The following is a 16,335-nucleotide window of genomic DNA, read 5'->3' as shown; positions in this document are numbered from 1 at the left end:
GCATCACCCTCCAAAATGCCTAACTGGACCTGGCATGATACATCAGCAAGGATACTCTGATACTGGTAGCTGAGTAACTTTCCTAATAAAAATGGTACTGTCAGACCTATCAGCTTCCTGTGGTTGAATTAGTGGTTGTTGGCTGGCTTAGATGACACTAAGTATGAGAAAACCACATTTATTTAGTTAAGGATCCTTACTTGAGGCTTGTAATATTAAGCAAGTAAGCATGCTTTCCATCTGTGATTTTAGTTACATTTAAAGACACATTTGTCTTACTCCGGTGGATTGTTTATTTTGAACTGGAGAGTAGTAGCTGAGGAGCCATTGTTGTGTTTTGTTCCATGCAGGAGGGAAATGTTTCTTCATTATATAGAAGATGACAGCATCCCGTCAGACCCAGATGTAGGTGACCTTGAACTTAGTTGAATTGCAAAGTCTAATTTCTAGACCCACTTATGTTATGTGGGTTGTGGATTTGCAGGTCTAAGTTTTGACAGCAGTTTCAAAATTAGTTGCTTAAGTACTGAAAACCTTATTTTGTCGAAACTATGATAGAACATGTTACAATTTTGAACTTGCTTGATATTGCTTAGTCAATGGGTCTGGTAAACTGGTGGTGGATCAGATCCAATGTGGGGTTCCCTTGAATCTGAGCCCTTTAAGGACTCCACTCTTGCTTCTGAGAAAGCCTTTATAGTGGAACATCTGCAATTCACTTCTCATACTGTTGGCCTGAGACCTGAAAAGTGTCTCCTTCTGTGAAGACTGTTAAAGATGTTGGCAATGATTGTGTCTATCAGGTAGAAAATGCCTAGGTACAATGGCAGTGGGTGGGTAGCAAATCCCCCAAGATAAGGAAGTGGCTTTTTTTCAACAGCTACTTGACTGTTTCAGAAGCTTTCCTAAATCTTCTTTGCCTTCCTTAAAGCTATGTTTTAAGATAATCCAATTCCTCTTTTAAGCCCCAAAATGTTACAGCTGAAAATAGATGCTGAAAACAGGGTTTTATTGTTTATTTCCCTTAAAAAAGAGAGAGAGAGAAAACCAGCACAAAATATCAAGGGGTGGAGGAAAGGGAAAAATAATTTCAAAATCTTGGTCTGTCTTCTCTTTGTATGAGGTAATAAACATGAAAATCAGAGTAATTAATCAATGTGAACTTTTCAGTTTCATCATTGCTACCATGCACCTGTGCCAAGTAACATTGTGCTGATTGTGGGCAAAAAATAATTCAGCATATTCATTAACTACCTCTGTTTTTTGTGCCTCGTTTGCAGAGCAGGGGCCAGGGAGAGCTGGGATTTTGGTTCATGCTGAGCCAGTGTTGTACAAATGGAGTAGAAACTTTGACTAAAGATCTAAGCTCTGGGCTTTTATCCCTTTGCTGCTCTAACTTGAATAGAGACTGTACCTGAGCACTGGTGGTCGTTTACCCTGTTCTTGTAAATGTGTTTATAAACAAGTTGAGTAGGTAGAACACATTTAGTGGCATGTAGGTTTGGAGTCTGTGTTCTTTTAGCATGTTGGAGACGGGTCTGGCTGCACAAGGGGTTACTGGAAGGAGGGGAGGTCTTGAAAGATGGAGGCACGTGTGAAGTTGATGTCTTCCTCCCTGGCTGTGAAGTGCCTGTGAGAAGTGCCTGTGAATTCCTCCGGCCCAGTGGTTATTAACATCTGCTGATCAGTCTAGTTTCTGTTTGCTGGACTTGCATCTCAGCTTCCCTTGCTGACTGGATGAATTTATTCATTTATTAGCCTTGTCTAAGCAAATGTGATCGTACAAAGTTTATTTTGTTGGTGCTAATTTTTCTGAAAAAATTTTGTCTATGTTAATAACAAATTAGAGAAGGAAACTTCCCAAATCAAAATGGAAAAACTTCTGAAACACTAATTTTTAAATTTTATGTTTTTAAAAAATATATTGTCATCTCTGCTGCTGCAGATATGGGAACATTATTTTACATGCTTTTGTGTCAAACCATTTAATAGAAAAATACAAATTGAGATTCTCCAAACAGTGCTAATTACAAATTGCCCCAGAGGATGTTGAAAATAATGGAATCTCCATATACTGGCATCAATAATTGTAAGATATAATTATACAGTGCTACTTATTTGTTGTGAAATAATGAGAATCCCTGCCAAATGTGGAAGAAATAATTGGAGGTTTTGAAAGTGCAGTACAGTTTTCTGTTTAGAGATGTCATTTCATGCATTCATGGGAACGAAAACTTTTTTGTTTTGAAATTTCCCACAAAGCAGAACTTCAGAATTTTGGTCCACTTTTCTACTCTGATTGTTTAAGCAATCTTTTATAGAGCAGGAAAACTATTCATATTCTGGGCATTTTTGTGTTTGGGTTATTAAACTTCTGGCTAGATAAGACAGTCAAGGATTTGAAGGAGATCTTATTCCAAAAGTATATATGGCTACCAACTACCAGTTACATTCTCTGACTGACTACATGGTAGGGTGCTCAGTCACTTTTTTTTTGTCATTAGATTTTAGGCTGACTCAGGTATCTATCCACAACTGTGTTTAAAAGTAGAGATACTACATGTGACTACCTGATAGAATGCATGAACCTTGCCTGAGTATAAATAAATAATACAATAAAGATAAGTATTTACGAAATCCTGCAAAGAATCAAGGAAAATGACAATCCACGACTTCTACAACTCCTCTGCTTTTTAGTTGTCCACCTTATAAATTATCTGTAGAGGCTGTTGGTACTCACTTCTCCTGGCTTGTGTGTTATAGCTGATTTTTAAGTACAGGCGTTTACAAGGTCAGTAGCTCTGTAAGCTTGGCCAAGTTAAATATCTTGCATGTTCAATGTTTGTATGCAGTCTGGACTGTTACTAGTCAGGTACAATGATGCCCCCCGTCAAATGAAAAGCATCATTCTGGGACTTCATTCCTCTCCCTAAGCCCAAAGCCCCATAGTCCAGTCATAGCCAAAGCTATCAGAAACCAGCATAACAACTGTAATAATTTCAGGTGTGGGTTGATAATATCAGTTATGGGTCTTGATATTGTTGTTAATGAACTGGAATGGTAATCTATGATATTGCAGACCTTGTTTACTAAATGCTACTTGCCATTAAAATAAATAGGGGCTAAGGGGAATTGATGAATGTGAGAAAGCACAGATGAATCTGGAGCACCTTGTGATGATCCAGCACCATTCAAACTATTTGACTAATCTTGTAATTCATTCACATGACAATCATGTTCATGATGGATATGTATTTCTGTTGGCACTTCTGCCATCCCAGGTATTGGGGGCAAGAGATGGTTGTGTCACACGACTAAGTGATAGATAACTGTGTCAATGTGAACTGTGTAAGAACGTGAGGCATGCAGAAAAACAAACTATTAAATGATGTGTGATTTGTTTCAGCTTTTTGAAGAATTCTTCCTCATGAAGAAGGCAGCTGAAAATTTAACTCTGTGCTAGCAGATAGAACTAATGCACTTGGGTTAGAAAGTGTCATCACACTGATGTTGAGTTACATCAGTTTATGCTGTTCTGTTTGCCTCTACTGTAGACTGCAGCAGCATTGGGAATAAATGGCCCAAGATAAAGTATTTTAGCTTGGCATCCTGAGCATGAAAGCTGAGAGAAACAAAGTCTAGATAAAATAGTGCAGGACCCCCATCACCAGTCTCAGGGGAGTGTGGTGTGCTTCAAAACCCAGTGGGCTCTGGTGGAGTTTCTACCTTTTTCCGGCTGTGTGAAAGTTTAAGGTCTTAAACAATCTAGGCCCCTCTCCTGCTGGAGTAAACCAACCAGTCATGTTTCAGTCATGGGTATGCACTGAACCCAACTACTTAGTCTGCATTAATAAATTAACTAAATTCATGCTTCCTGTGTTTTGAGAGCTACTTTCTTTCCGGCTTTCGTTTCCCCCACAAGATGTTTGCGTTCTGTTATCTTGTGACGTCCTAGGATTTAGCCACTGGGAGTCAAAGCAAAATAACGTAACACAGAGGAATCAAGTATTGCAGTTTAGAAAGAGTATTTTACCATAGGAACTCAAAACCACTCAAACTGCAGCTCTTCAAAGTGCCTTGAGTTTTTTCATAGCTTATTGGGAACTTGACCCTTTTAATGAGACAGTGTTCCAGCAGTACTTTTTGTTGGGTCATGTTTCTTGCCCAGTTGCTCCTGTTACTCCTTCTTGCAAATCTTCAGTTGTGGTATTGACTGATTTTCGTAGTCAGAACAAAATGTTGCTCTTGAACACAGGCTGAATTTCTACTCAAAGTGAGAAACTCCAGAACTGCCACCATAGTTGGGGTTTTTTTCCACCTGTGTCCGTTTCAGGTTCTTGTGCTACTTACTACATGATTTGAGCAGTGCTTGAGATGCAGTCAAAATTCTAGTTTTGCAGCCTTGATGGCTGTCAGACTAACTTTTAATCAGGTATCTGAAGAACAGCCAGCTGCCTGGAATGCTGTGTAGCAGGGAATTCTTACAGCTAGCATTCAGTGCAAAGAACAAAGTAGAATGTGTAATTTTATATAAATTTCACACTTCCCTCCTGCCCTCTGCAAAGGCAACAGTGTGGTCTCTTTTGTGTTGCTTAGTGTTCCTCCCTAGGATGCCTGATAGCAGCCCTCTGCATCCTTATTGCCCAGCAGCTTGTTATGTCTTTGAAGAAATGATGTGTGTGTGTATCACTAACCATCACTTTCTGCAATTGCTTTCAGAACTGTCATCTAAAAGCTGAGGTTTTAACTATTGCTTTTAACTGTTCTTATTTCGTAGCTAAAAATACCTTCATGGAAACAAAAAGTTACTGTATTAAAAATAAATTTTCTTCTAAAGAAAAGGGAATTGTGATGCCATCTGTACTGCTTCTGGCTCCCATTCAGCTCCTTCAAATGAATGCCAAATTAACAGCAGCCCTCCTTCCTCCCTGCTTCCTTCTCATCCCATAGTTCTCTTTCTAAGCTTCATCCAGAATCCTTGAGAAAGTAGGGGGTATCACCTCTGCAAAAAACATAGTGGGAATGTTTCATTTATTTTGTGATTATTCTCTGTGGCTGTTACAGCCCTGGTGTTTCATTCCCTATGGTCTGACCTCCCTTCCCTGCAGGGAAGTCTCTGCTTATCTGGGAAGGTTGAACTGAAAATTGTGTCAGTTTTTACCGTGATGCTGCTTGCAGTTACAGGTCTTGGGGACCATTGTCCAAGGTTCATGGGTGTCCCTGATACTGGTCTTCACATGTGTCCCTCATTTCCAGCATCGTCCCTCTTTGCCCCAGACCTCTCCCTGGGCTAAGATCTTCACCTTTCTGGGCTCCCTTCTGCTTTCCAACACCACACCTTCCTCTCAGGGCCCTGTGTCCTGGCATGAGATCCTTTTTTCTGGAAACGAAGTTTGTCGAGTCTAAATAGAGTATGTGCAGAAGCACAGCTGAGGATCAGCCTCTTAATTTATGCGTTGATCTAATGCTTCTTTATTAGCAGCCCATACTGGTGGCAGCCAGCAAGTATCAGGCTCCTGCTTTAGAGTTCAGGAGTTCAGTTTTGGGCATTCACCCATGCACTTAGACACAGTTTTCTGCTGCCTGTGTTCACAATTTCAGCTCATTTTTGCAATGACTGCAGCTGTCTAACTCTCTGTGCCCTATTGGATGTGCTTCCATCCTTGGACTTGGCACCAAAAGGAACAGACCCACACATTTTAAAGGCTTTTTTTTTCATGTTTAATAGTTTTGATTATGTATGTGAGTTTGGCATAGGATGGAAGACATTTCTGAGGAGGAGCTAAAGCGCTCATATAGCGTGTATTATTTCTGCTGAGGTAGTCTGTCTCTGCTTTGAAGGGGAAATTTAGTTACAGTGTGTTTGTTTCATGAACCTAGTTATTGGACTAGTGTTTTCCAAAATGCTGTTTGCAAGGCTAACACAGAGCTGGCTGCTTGTGTATTAGCTAAAACTCTCCTAAAATTCTCTGCTGTTCTCCTTTTTGAATAAAAACAATTCCTATGTTTGCAGATAGGGTAGGGAAAATATTTTTATGTGACTGGGGGAGAGCTGTTGGTGCTTGTGCCACTGCTTAGAGGGGAGGCTTTTTTCTTTTTTTTTTTCCTTTTATTTTTTTTCTCCTTTAGGAAAAGGCTAAATTGCTTCCAAGAAGAGTGGAGTGAAGCTCTGAAATTCTCCCATGGAGTCTTATTTTGTAGCCAGATTCCTGTGACGGAAAATGTTTTGTTCCAGCTCTTATGAAGCTTGGTCTGGGCTTTGTGATCAGCATTGTCCCATAGAAGCACAACTGTTTAGGAAATTTATAGATAGCAATTTGGTCTCCAGTGTAGCAGAGGCTCATCTGTTAATTGCTTTGAAGATTAAAGTCAAGACCTTCAACTGGCATCTGAAACTGACTTTAGAGATAAGCCCCAGCTGTGAACTTCCGTCATCTCCTTCCCAAAGCCTTTGGTATTTAGTGGATAATAGATAAGCAGGATATCGAGGACAGCATCTAACTGATGTTAAAGATTTGTATTATGGAGACATAAATTGTTATGAGGGCAAAGCTAGTTCTCTCTAGTTCTGTTATCCAGGGGACCTCTCCAGAGAAGTCAGCAAGGTATGCACGTTAGGCCAGGTGTTCCCAGTGAAGTGACAAGTGAGTCAAGTGTTGGCAGCATCCACTACATAAATAACAGCCATTCAGTTTGCTGATTGAATTGATATGGTGATTTTTTCCTTTTAAATTAAGGGTAGTCTAAAGGAACATTTTCTAAGGTATGGTGGCTCTCTCTTGATAATGCACCACTCTACTCACTCCCCCCAACCTCCCCAAATCAATTTGGATTTATGCCTAATTTTATTCTGCTTTTGTTTAGCCATTTTGTCGCAACCTCTGTTTTTCAAGGCAGTTTCATTTAAAAATGTTTTTGGTTTTTTTTTTCCCTTGCTAAAAATGCTGAAGATAAATACTTCTGGCAGGTTAAAGAATTTGTTTTGAGATGTTTAGAGATAACTGAATTCCCTGGTAGTTTTGGTTCCATCACTCAAAATGTCATCCTTCATCAAGAGCAGCACCATTAGTCAAGTATGATGCAAGCAAATAGGGATGTTTTCTCAGTGATACTCTACTGTCAGCCTGTAAAAGGCTGTTTTAAATACAGTGCTTGTTAAGTGAGCCCTGTGGATGGCATTTGTTTTTTTCATGTTGGAGAGCAGTGCCTAAGGAATAGTTGTTGCACTTGACCAAGTAAAAGGACAAAAGTTGCAGACACTTCATGCACTGCAGAGCGTGTAGCATGTTGCTAAAGGCTGGAAAATTAAGACCTTCCGAGGAAGATAGTGACAACCCATTTAATTAGGAGTGGATACATTTCAGAAGAAAAGAACAGAAAGCATTAAAGTGTGAGGGAAACGGAGGTGAGCATTAGAGAATGAGCAAGTAGTTGGTGAAATCTAAAATAGAAATGAATTAGATGCTGCATGGCTGCTAAAGGGAGGCTGAGCAAACAATCATCAGTGAGAACTCTGATGAAAAAGTAAGAAATACGTTTAAAAAGAACCCCTAAACCAAACAACGAAAAAACAACCAGCCAAAAAACCCCAAGAACCAACCAAACAAAACCTGCCCAAACAAAATCAAAAGCCTCACTCTAGTTTGGCTGTTTCTGCTTCAGTCTAGTTCCTCTCTAAATTTGTTTTCCTACAATTCCTTACTTGAAGATCACTTTTCCTGTTAATTCTGGTGAGGCAGTGCAGTGTAGGCTATGATTTGCTCTGTCTCATAGGCTTGGGTAATACAGTCTGTCCTCTTTGCAGTGCCCAACCTGGGACCTCTAACAGTGGAGTTATCCTTTGTGGGACTTTCCTACTTGGTTTTATGTTGTAGGAGATCGTAGGTGGATGACTTGTGTAACTGGCAGCATTGTTGATCTTGGAGAAGGGCGGGAGCCCAGGGGAAAACAGATCAGACAGCCACAGGTCCTTCCAATGTGCAGCCAAGGATCAGGGTATTAAGGAGATGCGGAAATAGGCTTGGGTCCTGGGTTCTGTTTCAGGAGGGTGTTAGGGCACCTGGTGAGGGAAGAAAAGAGCATTTCCACCCTCTCATTTTATAGGAGGGAAAGAAGGCGGGGGGAGAGCAAGAAAAAGGAAGGACTTGAATTTCAGAGCTTTTAATTAGCTGCTGGGGAGCTTTTTGAAAATGATGCTGAGAAAGATAAGTGTTACCCTTTTGCGCAATGAGCAAAATCCTCTGTGCTTCTCTTTCTTTTCCCTGCCTCCTCATTCCAACTGTTTATGATGCTATAAAAAGTGGATGTTGTTCTCTCTGCTACATCCTAGCCCTGCAGCTGGTGCTCTGTTTTGAGAAGCAAGATGGTGAAAAGAGGATCCTATGATTTTGGTTCAATTTGCATCCCTTCTTACCAGCTCAACTATTTGGAGCTCTCGAAACCAGGAATGGGGCCTTCCTTCTCTGTCTTTTCTTTTTGCTTTATTTTGTTAGTTTATTTGCATGGGTGTAAATAAAAGCTATTTTTAAAATATTTTCTGCTTTTAGTAGATATAAACATACTGATCTTGTAGGTAATGGCTATCCTATGACATGTGAACCAAGCACAAATGAAATTGTTAACTTCAGGAAGCTGCAGATAATTTAATGTCTTTTTTTAATTATTTTTTTTTTAACCCTTTGGAGAAAGGACCGGTTGCCAAGCACTTGGTCAAGTTGTTTGTGTGAAGAGGAATACAAGGCAACCCTATAGAGCATGGTATTATTTCTTTGTGAGTTTTCATCCTAAGAGTATCTTAAAAGTTAAGCTTTAATAAACATGGCTTGCATGTAGCAGAGGTGTATCACAGGTCCTTCATGCAGGCATCTGTTACATATGTTAAAATTGTCCCTTCTGCAGAACCAATTGGCCACCCCTGGTTTATTGACAAAATAAAACTCCTCAGCTTTAGAGCTAGATGGACATGGGTAACTGCTGGTTTATGTCTTGAACTAATGGCCCAGTGAGACAGACAGACTCAAAGATGTCTTAGTTACTGTGCTTATTAATGTTTATCTTAGTATTTACTTTAATACTGATTTATATAATTTTTGAAAGGTGAAATGAGCTTTCTTTGCCTGCATGAAGAAAATACTGTGTCTACCTGAGCCCTTCCCACAAAATGTGCTTGAAAAATCATGGGTGTTTTTTATCTCCATGCAAAGTTATGAGACACTAAAGATCTTTAATTCCACAGCTCAAAATGGTACATATCGTACTGTTACAATAATCTCCCCACAAGATCTGTAAAAGCAAGACATCCTACGGCAATTACATTTAAGATGGAAGCCTCACTGCATTCCAGATACACATGGATAAGGATAATCTTTGTGTATGTATGTATGGCCAAACTTCGCGAACGAAGATTTGGGGAAGGGCTCTCCCCGAGTGGGGGTGTGCTCTTCGAGCCTGCACAGTGGATTTTTTAGGTGAGGCTCAGCGTGCGCAGAACTGGCCCCACCGTTTAAGTCCTGAGGTCCATCTGCCACGGCCAAGCGAGCTTGGACAGTGACAGGGAAGTCCTCAGGACTGTCTACAGCACCCGGTACCAACTGGGGCTGACCCTGCTGAGCATCTGAGATCTGACCGGATCAGATGGCAGGGAGGCATTTAACTGCCCGGTATGGTCTCCACTTAGACTCGAACTCACGACCTTGTGATCAGAGTCCAGAGTGCTCACCATTACACCACGGGACCGCCCTAATCTTTGTAGATGCTGTAGCAAGCATTCTACCATGAATACCTATGTATCCTTAGCAAATTTTTTTATAGAAGTAGATGCTGAAGAAAATTTTCAGATGTTTCAGACAATGGCAGCTTTAAGGAAATATTAGCAGCATAATGTTATTTTTTGGAGGGGTAAGATGGATGTCTGAGCTCAATTTGGACTGTATTGGATTATGGATAGTCCTAATTGAAGTGATACTTTCACAGTCAACTTTGAAAGTTGCAAGTTCAAGCTTCAATACGTGTAGTCTTGTCATGATTTCTTTAGTGCAGAAGTAACTGGGGGAATGAGGATATTCCTACATTTTGTCTTAGGGAAAAATCTTTATGGTTTCCTCTAATTAAAAAATATATTTCTAAATAGCACAGTGCTGTATTAAAAAATTAAAATTGAATACAAGTTATTGACTGGGTAGATACTCAAAGGATTGCTTGGACTCTGTTTTTCTGTCACTGATCATCCATTGATCATTGAGGTACACAAATCAACAACTTCTTTCTAGTTTAAGCAAAACTGTGATGCCAGTTGAGTTTTTCTCTCAGTATGTGCTGTGGTCTTTTAACCACGTATTGAGGACTCTTTGTTAGGCCAAGTCTTGAGGTGCTTTTGGCAACTGCAGCTCTCATTGACCTAAGAGAGATCAGTAGGTAAAACAGTAGCCTGTGTATCAGCCTCTTGGAACAGAGAACAGTTTAGCAAATATCCTTTGAAATCCTATTTGGAGGCAGCTGTTATTTAGAAGGCTTAAAATACTTGTTATAGATAGCTTGTGACATTCCCATCCATCTTGTCTGCGATCAAAATAAATTAAGAACTATAAACAAAGCAGAAGCATTCAAAGACAATAACTCAATAATACTGGACTGATTTCTGTCTTCTATTCCTTTCTGTCTTCAGGCTATAAAACTGAAATTTGCTAAAATTGAGTACATCTTTAAAAATTAAATAAATTTTAACAAAAGAATTTTTATTTTTTTGTAACAGCAATGGCAATGTATTGGGATGGAATGGCTTTATTCTGCCTGATTAGAGAGAATATCATCCTTATCCCTATCTGTATAAATTCTGAGGATTAGTTACAGGTGTAAATGTTGCACTGTTTTTGCCCTCCCCAAAGATTCTTGAAACTGTGATTCTGACTGATCTTGGTCCAGTTTCTGCCAATATGAATTTCTACAGGTGCCTTGATTACAGGGGTATCATCATTCATGAATGATATGGCTAGGACATGGATTATCTATTTATTACCAACTTAATAACAACTATATCCTCAATAATAAATTACTTATTATTTAATCAGAACGAAGAAAAAGGATCATTCTTTTCTTTACTTGATGGAAATTTGCAATGGGCAAATCACCCAAGTCACCCCCCAGCTTTGTCCTGTTGGTAACCAAATGTTTGGATGGTCTCCAAACATTGTTGGAAGTTGTTTGATCTGCATCATTGAACTGGAAGAACTGAATCTTATAACACTCTTTCTGTTTTTATCGAGTGTTGAGACTAAGCATTAAAATGAGAAGGTAAAAATGTGTAAAACAAAGGCAAGAGAATTTTGATGCTCTCAGATATCAAATAAGTTGTTGCTGGATTAGAATTTGAGAGAGCTCTTGTCTGAAGGAGCCGACCAGATCTATCAAAGTGTTGCTTAGTGTCATTTCCGAGTTGATGACAACATTAGGCTGTTTTGGAGGAGAGATGATGTGAATACTGATAATTGGTTGCTTGCTTAGTAATTGGGCCATATATCAATTCATACTAGAAATTCTAATGAACAGCAATTCACCAACTATCATTAGATGGTCAAAGATTTGTCTATTATCTGTTACCTTTCCTATAACCTTGCTCACTATTTCAGGCTAGTTCTTTAAGCAGCTGCTTTTGATAGCTCTGTAAATTAATGGGCATTTTGAAGTTTTGATTATCTCTAACTGATTTGAGATGAAATTGTTTATTCTCTCTCTCTCCCCCTACAGAAGTTAGAGCTAAACTGTTTCACTTGGCAGTCAGAATGCCCTCTTTGAAAATCTACGCTGTGCTAATTGCATAGAATTGAAGAGTAGTTACAAAGAACTGCTTTGTTAAAATGTGTCCTGGTAGGTTCAGGTTAATTTCTGAGAATTATTTTCAAGTATAATTTGGGACCTTTTGTGAGAACAAGGAAAATGCTCAAACTGAGTTTCCATAGATTAAATCATGCAGTGCTCTGCCTACCTAACAAGGCAACCTGAGAGACAAGCTCTGGAGAAAAGTCCTCAAGAGATCAGCAGTTCTGGGATTGTAGTACTTAAACATAAGAAGCATGGCATAACTGGAGGATGTAGCTTTGGCAGTAGAGGAAGGGCTTCTACTTTTTTATATCTTACACTTTGCTTGTGTCCTTCAATTTTTTCCAGTACTTTGGGTGGGCTGATAAGCAAGGCTTCTCCTGAATTTCTTTCATTTTTGGAGTGGAAAAAACTCAATGCCTTGTAAAAATCTTAAAAGGGATCCACTAGGTGTCTGTGAAAAAAAAGAGGCATTTTAAAAACACCCTTTGAAGATAACAACTGTACAGAGGGCAATTTGACAGATGAGTAGGGGGACAGAACTGGAACATTTTCTGGCTGTGTGAATTGCCACAGTTGATCACATGTAGCTGCCAAATTTCTCCTTAGTTAAATGACCCAGTAAAAATCAAGTAGCAGTAAATCTGTGGCTCTTGCTCAATGCTTCACTCTGCTTTGGGTTAGAGATCCTTGACATTCAGGGCTGTGATTGTCATTTGCCCCCTAGATTGTAGCTGGTTTGGCATGCTTTGGTTTGCCCTAATTGAGGTTGGTTTTAATTTCCCAAATAATAAAGTTCTTTCACAAATGGAGATGTAATAATAAATCAAAAAAATTGTCACAATGTATCTGACTTTCTTGAACTTCCTAAAGGTATTAATAAAGATGAAGACTAAATGCAAAAATAAAAAAATGAGATTACTATTCTCTTGCAATGTGAAAAATGTCATTTGATTTTCTCTCTCTGACCATGAAAGAAATGACTATGGGAACAAATTGTTCAATAAATACAGATGAGGAGTCGGGGTACAGGAAGGGATTAAGGGAGTTGAGTTTTTTGTTTTGTTTGCTTTTTGTTTGTTTTCTTTGATAAACTTTTTGAACACAGCATTCAAATGTATTTCAACTTTTTTTGGTTAGTTTTGCTATTTACAACTTCATTTCCCCTCTCATGATGAAGAAAGTGAGTCTTTCCATGCTTATTGCACTGGATGCATATACCATTTCCTGTCATTATCCTCTGTTTACAAGAGAGAACCTGTGAGAGGCTTCTCACCACGGCTTTATTTACCATTGCTTGGTCTTTCCAATGTCCTCTTGGAGGTTCTGTGACATTTTAGTAAAAGCACAGTTGATTTGTTCTCCCTGATTTTCCCCATCTTTCTTTTTGTCTTCTCTTTGTATTGCAATTCTTTCCTACTGCCCAAGCATATCAGCTTAAATCTTATCAAGGGAAAGTAAATTTGGGATACTTCTCTTTTTTATGTCTACCTTAAGATATGTTAAGCATTCCTAGGTTATTTAATATCTTTGTTCTTTAAATCAAGTATATTTAATTTATTCCCTATTGGGCTCTGTACCCTAATTGCCTCAAAAATTTAGGCTGATGAGGATTTGGATTGCAGTTGCCCTTCCTGAATCTTATAAGGAATTTTTTTCTGAAAATGAGAAGCCCTCAATCTTATCTGTATTTCCATGAGATGATGTGCTTTTATTTCTCAAATTCTGGAAATAATTCAGCTTGTGTTTTATTCCCAGTCTCCTGCACCATTAATGGAATGAGCATGTTGTGTTCTGTTTTTTGGGAGGATGGGAGAGATCCAGTTGGAGTATCTGAGCTGTAGGGTTGTTTTGTTTTTTTTTTTTTTTCCGTCTCAAACAGGCACAGTCTGGAATCAATCTTAAACATGTTTTCCAGAATGGTTGTGAGTGTTTTTTAAGCCTCCATAAAATGACTTGTGATTTAAATGATAATAGATCATCCTGCTCTGATCAGAGATTAGATCTTTATCATCTTATTTGGTTTGGTTTGGATGTAAACTTGGGTTGCCTACTTGAAATTTCAAACTTCTAGGGAGATAGGCATAGACTGCATTCTAACAGACATGCAGTGCAGTGAATGTTATGCATATATGTATGTCACTAAATGAATATTTTTCCTAAATAGAAGCCTGCTCTTCTACTGTATTTTCTGTGCTCATATTTTAACATTAAATAAATCCACTGTTGGATTTAGTATCTGCTCATATTTGACCTGGATGAACTGTGCAGGTCTAGCTATCATCCTGAGCTTGTAAATGCTTTCTTGCACATATAAAATTAGAAACTTGGAAGAGAGAGTCCTTGCATAGTCACAACCAGGAACAGAAATAATGAGGCAAAGTAATGAGCAGAAATTTCAGTTCTGTAACAGTGTAGAGACAGAGGTTTGTGGAGCATTTACCCAAAGTGTCAGCCCCTATATATTGAACAGGTTCTTCTTAACTCCTGGGCAATGGTGCCAGCTGGATACACCAATGAGAAGACAGCAAGTGAGACCAAGTGTGGCTCTTTGCAACTTTTCTAACCTCTTCCTCCCCTTCTGGAATTTGGAAAACTAGGGAAGAGGCCTACTAGAAGAATAAGAAGCCACTCTCAAGAACTGTGAACTATGAAAGTTGTCCAGAGCTTCCTCTAGTTTTGTTTCTTCACCAAAGTTTCCAATGCTGTTCTAGCTGTTGAGATTGCATTTGAAGGCCTTTGTGAAAATGCTACCATTTCACAGCAAGTACAACCTCCCAGGATATGGGATTGAAAGGGATAAAATGTTGAATCCAAAATGCCACTCTTATTGGAACTGGAAATGTTGCTGATATGTCATTCAAGCCTTTTATTTTCTCTCATATAAGAAAAGTGTTTCCTAAAAACGAATGAACAAGCTAACCTTGACACAGAAAACCTATTTAAAATGAATCTTTGGGCTCTGATATAACTGTATCCTGAAGTTTCCTTCTTGTTTCACTAGGCATCTATACTGGCTTATAACATTCAATTTGAACTTATGTTGAGTTGTGGGAACTTTTGAGTACTAACTGAAACCATCTGAAAGGAAAATTATACATTTCTCTGAGAAATTCAAAGCAGAAAGGTTTGTTAGATTATTAAATGTGGAAAATATAAAATTTTTTTCCATCTTGGAAATCTTGCTCTAACCTGAATTTTTTTTTAACCTTGCTTTTAGCAAGGAATAAGATTCCAATTTTAACTGAAAATGCTTAAACACTAAAAATGCTTCCATGGCTTACAAAACTGGAAAGAAAACACTGTGATAGAGGACTAATATTTTTACCTTTTTTTTTTCTTTTGTGTGGGTGTATGAAGGCATATTTTGGTTGGGGGTGTGCATGTTTCCAGAACTGATGCTTCCTGGCATGCGTTTGATGGCTGTTGATACAACTCTCCAATGATTATAAAAGTGATTTAAAATACAGGCACAGTGAACATAATTTGCAAATGGTTCTGTGTTTCCTCTTTCTTTATGATTGTGCAAAGAAGCTGTCCAGTACACGATGCTCTTGAAACACAGTCTGTGTTTGCACCCTGGATGGGTGCAGAGCTCACCATCAGAGCCTCACCTGAGCCTTCTCTGGGAATGTGCAGTGGGTGAGCTGAATGAGCTAAGGCAGCTCCACCTCGGTTGTGCTTGCTGCCCTCTTGAGCAACTTCTGAAAATTTGATGTTTTAGGAACGTACAAGCTTGGGAGGAGATGGGTGCTCTAGGGATGGAGATAGTCTGGCTTTTGCAGCAGGTTATGCTGGAAAGAGGAAAGGCAGCTGTGTTTGCAATGGCTGCGTGACATGCAGAAAGAGCACAAGTATTGTCATGGTGATCCTGTTGTCCCTTACACAGTGCTCTCATTAAGAGTAACGAGGCTCATCTGAAAGTCTTAATAATCTTTCAATATATTTATTAAATCCTAATTATTTATGAACAATGCTAGTGTATGTAGTTGAGGTCGACGTAGCATGCAATTGATTTAATTAGTGCATCATGTCCAGTTATAATCACTTCTATTGTTTTAATTACAATGGTAATTGATAATTGAGTATGTATGTTTTTTCTTGCAGCTGCAGTCCTAAACCTGTTTGTTGATGGTGTAATTGTTCCTTGCCCTTCATTTTCTACCACCCCTCATTTATTTATTTATTGTTAAATTAAGATATTTGAAGAGGAGATAGAGCTATTGCACAAAACTTGTTTCAGTCTGACTAGATCATGTAACTGTGTAACTGAATGATCATCAGAGATGACTGAGAGATCCAGTTTTACCTGTCATCTTCCTTCTTTCTCTGCCATGTTGGCTCTTTGGTTCTGATTAACCCATGCAAAACCTCTGCAAAAGCAAGGAGATGCCTTTTGTGTCTTTCAGTCACTTGGTGTGATTTTTCTGACACTCAATACATCATGTCACCATGTACTCCAATCACCAGCAATGATTTTATCAATTCCAGCAGCTCCAGTGACTTGGAGAGTTTTGCCAT

This window comes from Pithys albifrons, chromosome 7, assembly GCF_047495875.1.
Source record: "Pithys albifrons albifrons isolate INPA30051 chromosome 7, PitAlb_v1, whole genome shotgun sequence".
NCBI classification, from domain to species: Eukaryota; Metazoa; Chordata; class Aves; order Passeriformes; family Thamnophilidae; genus Pithys; species Pithys albifrons.
This window is presented reverse-complemented; position numbering follows the sequence as displayed.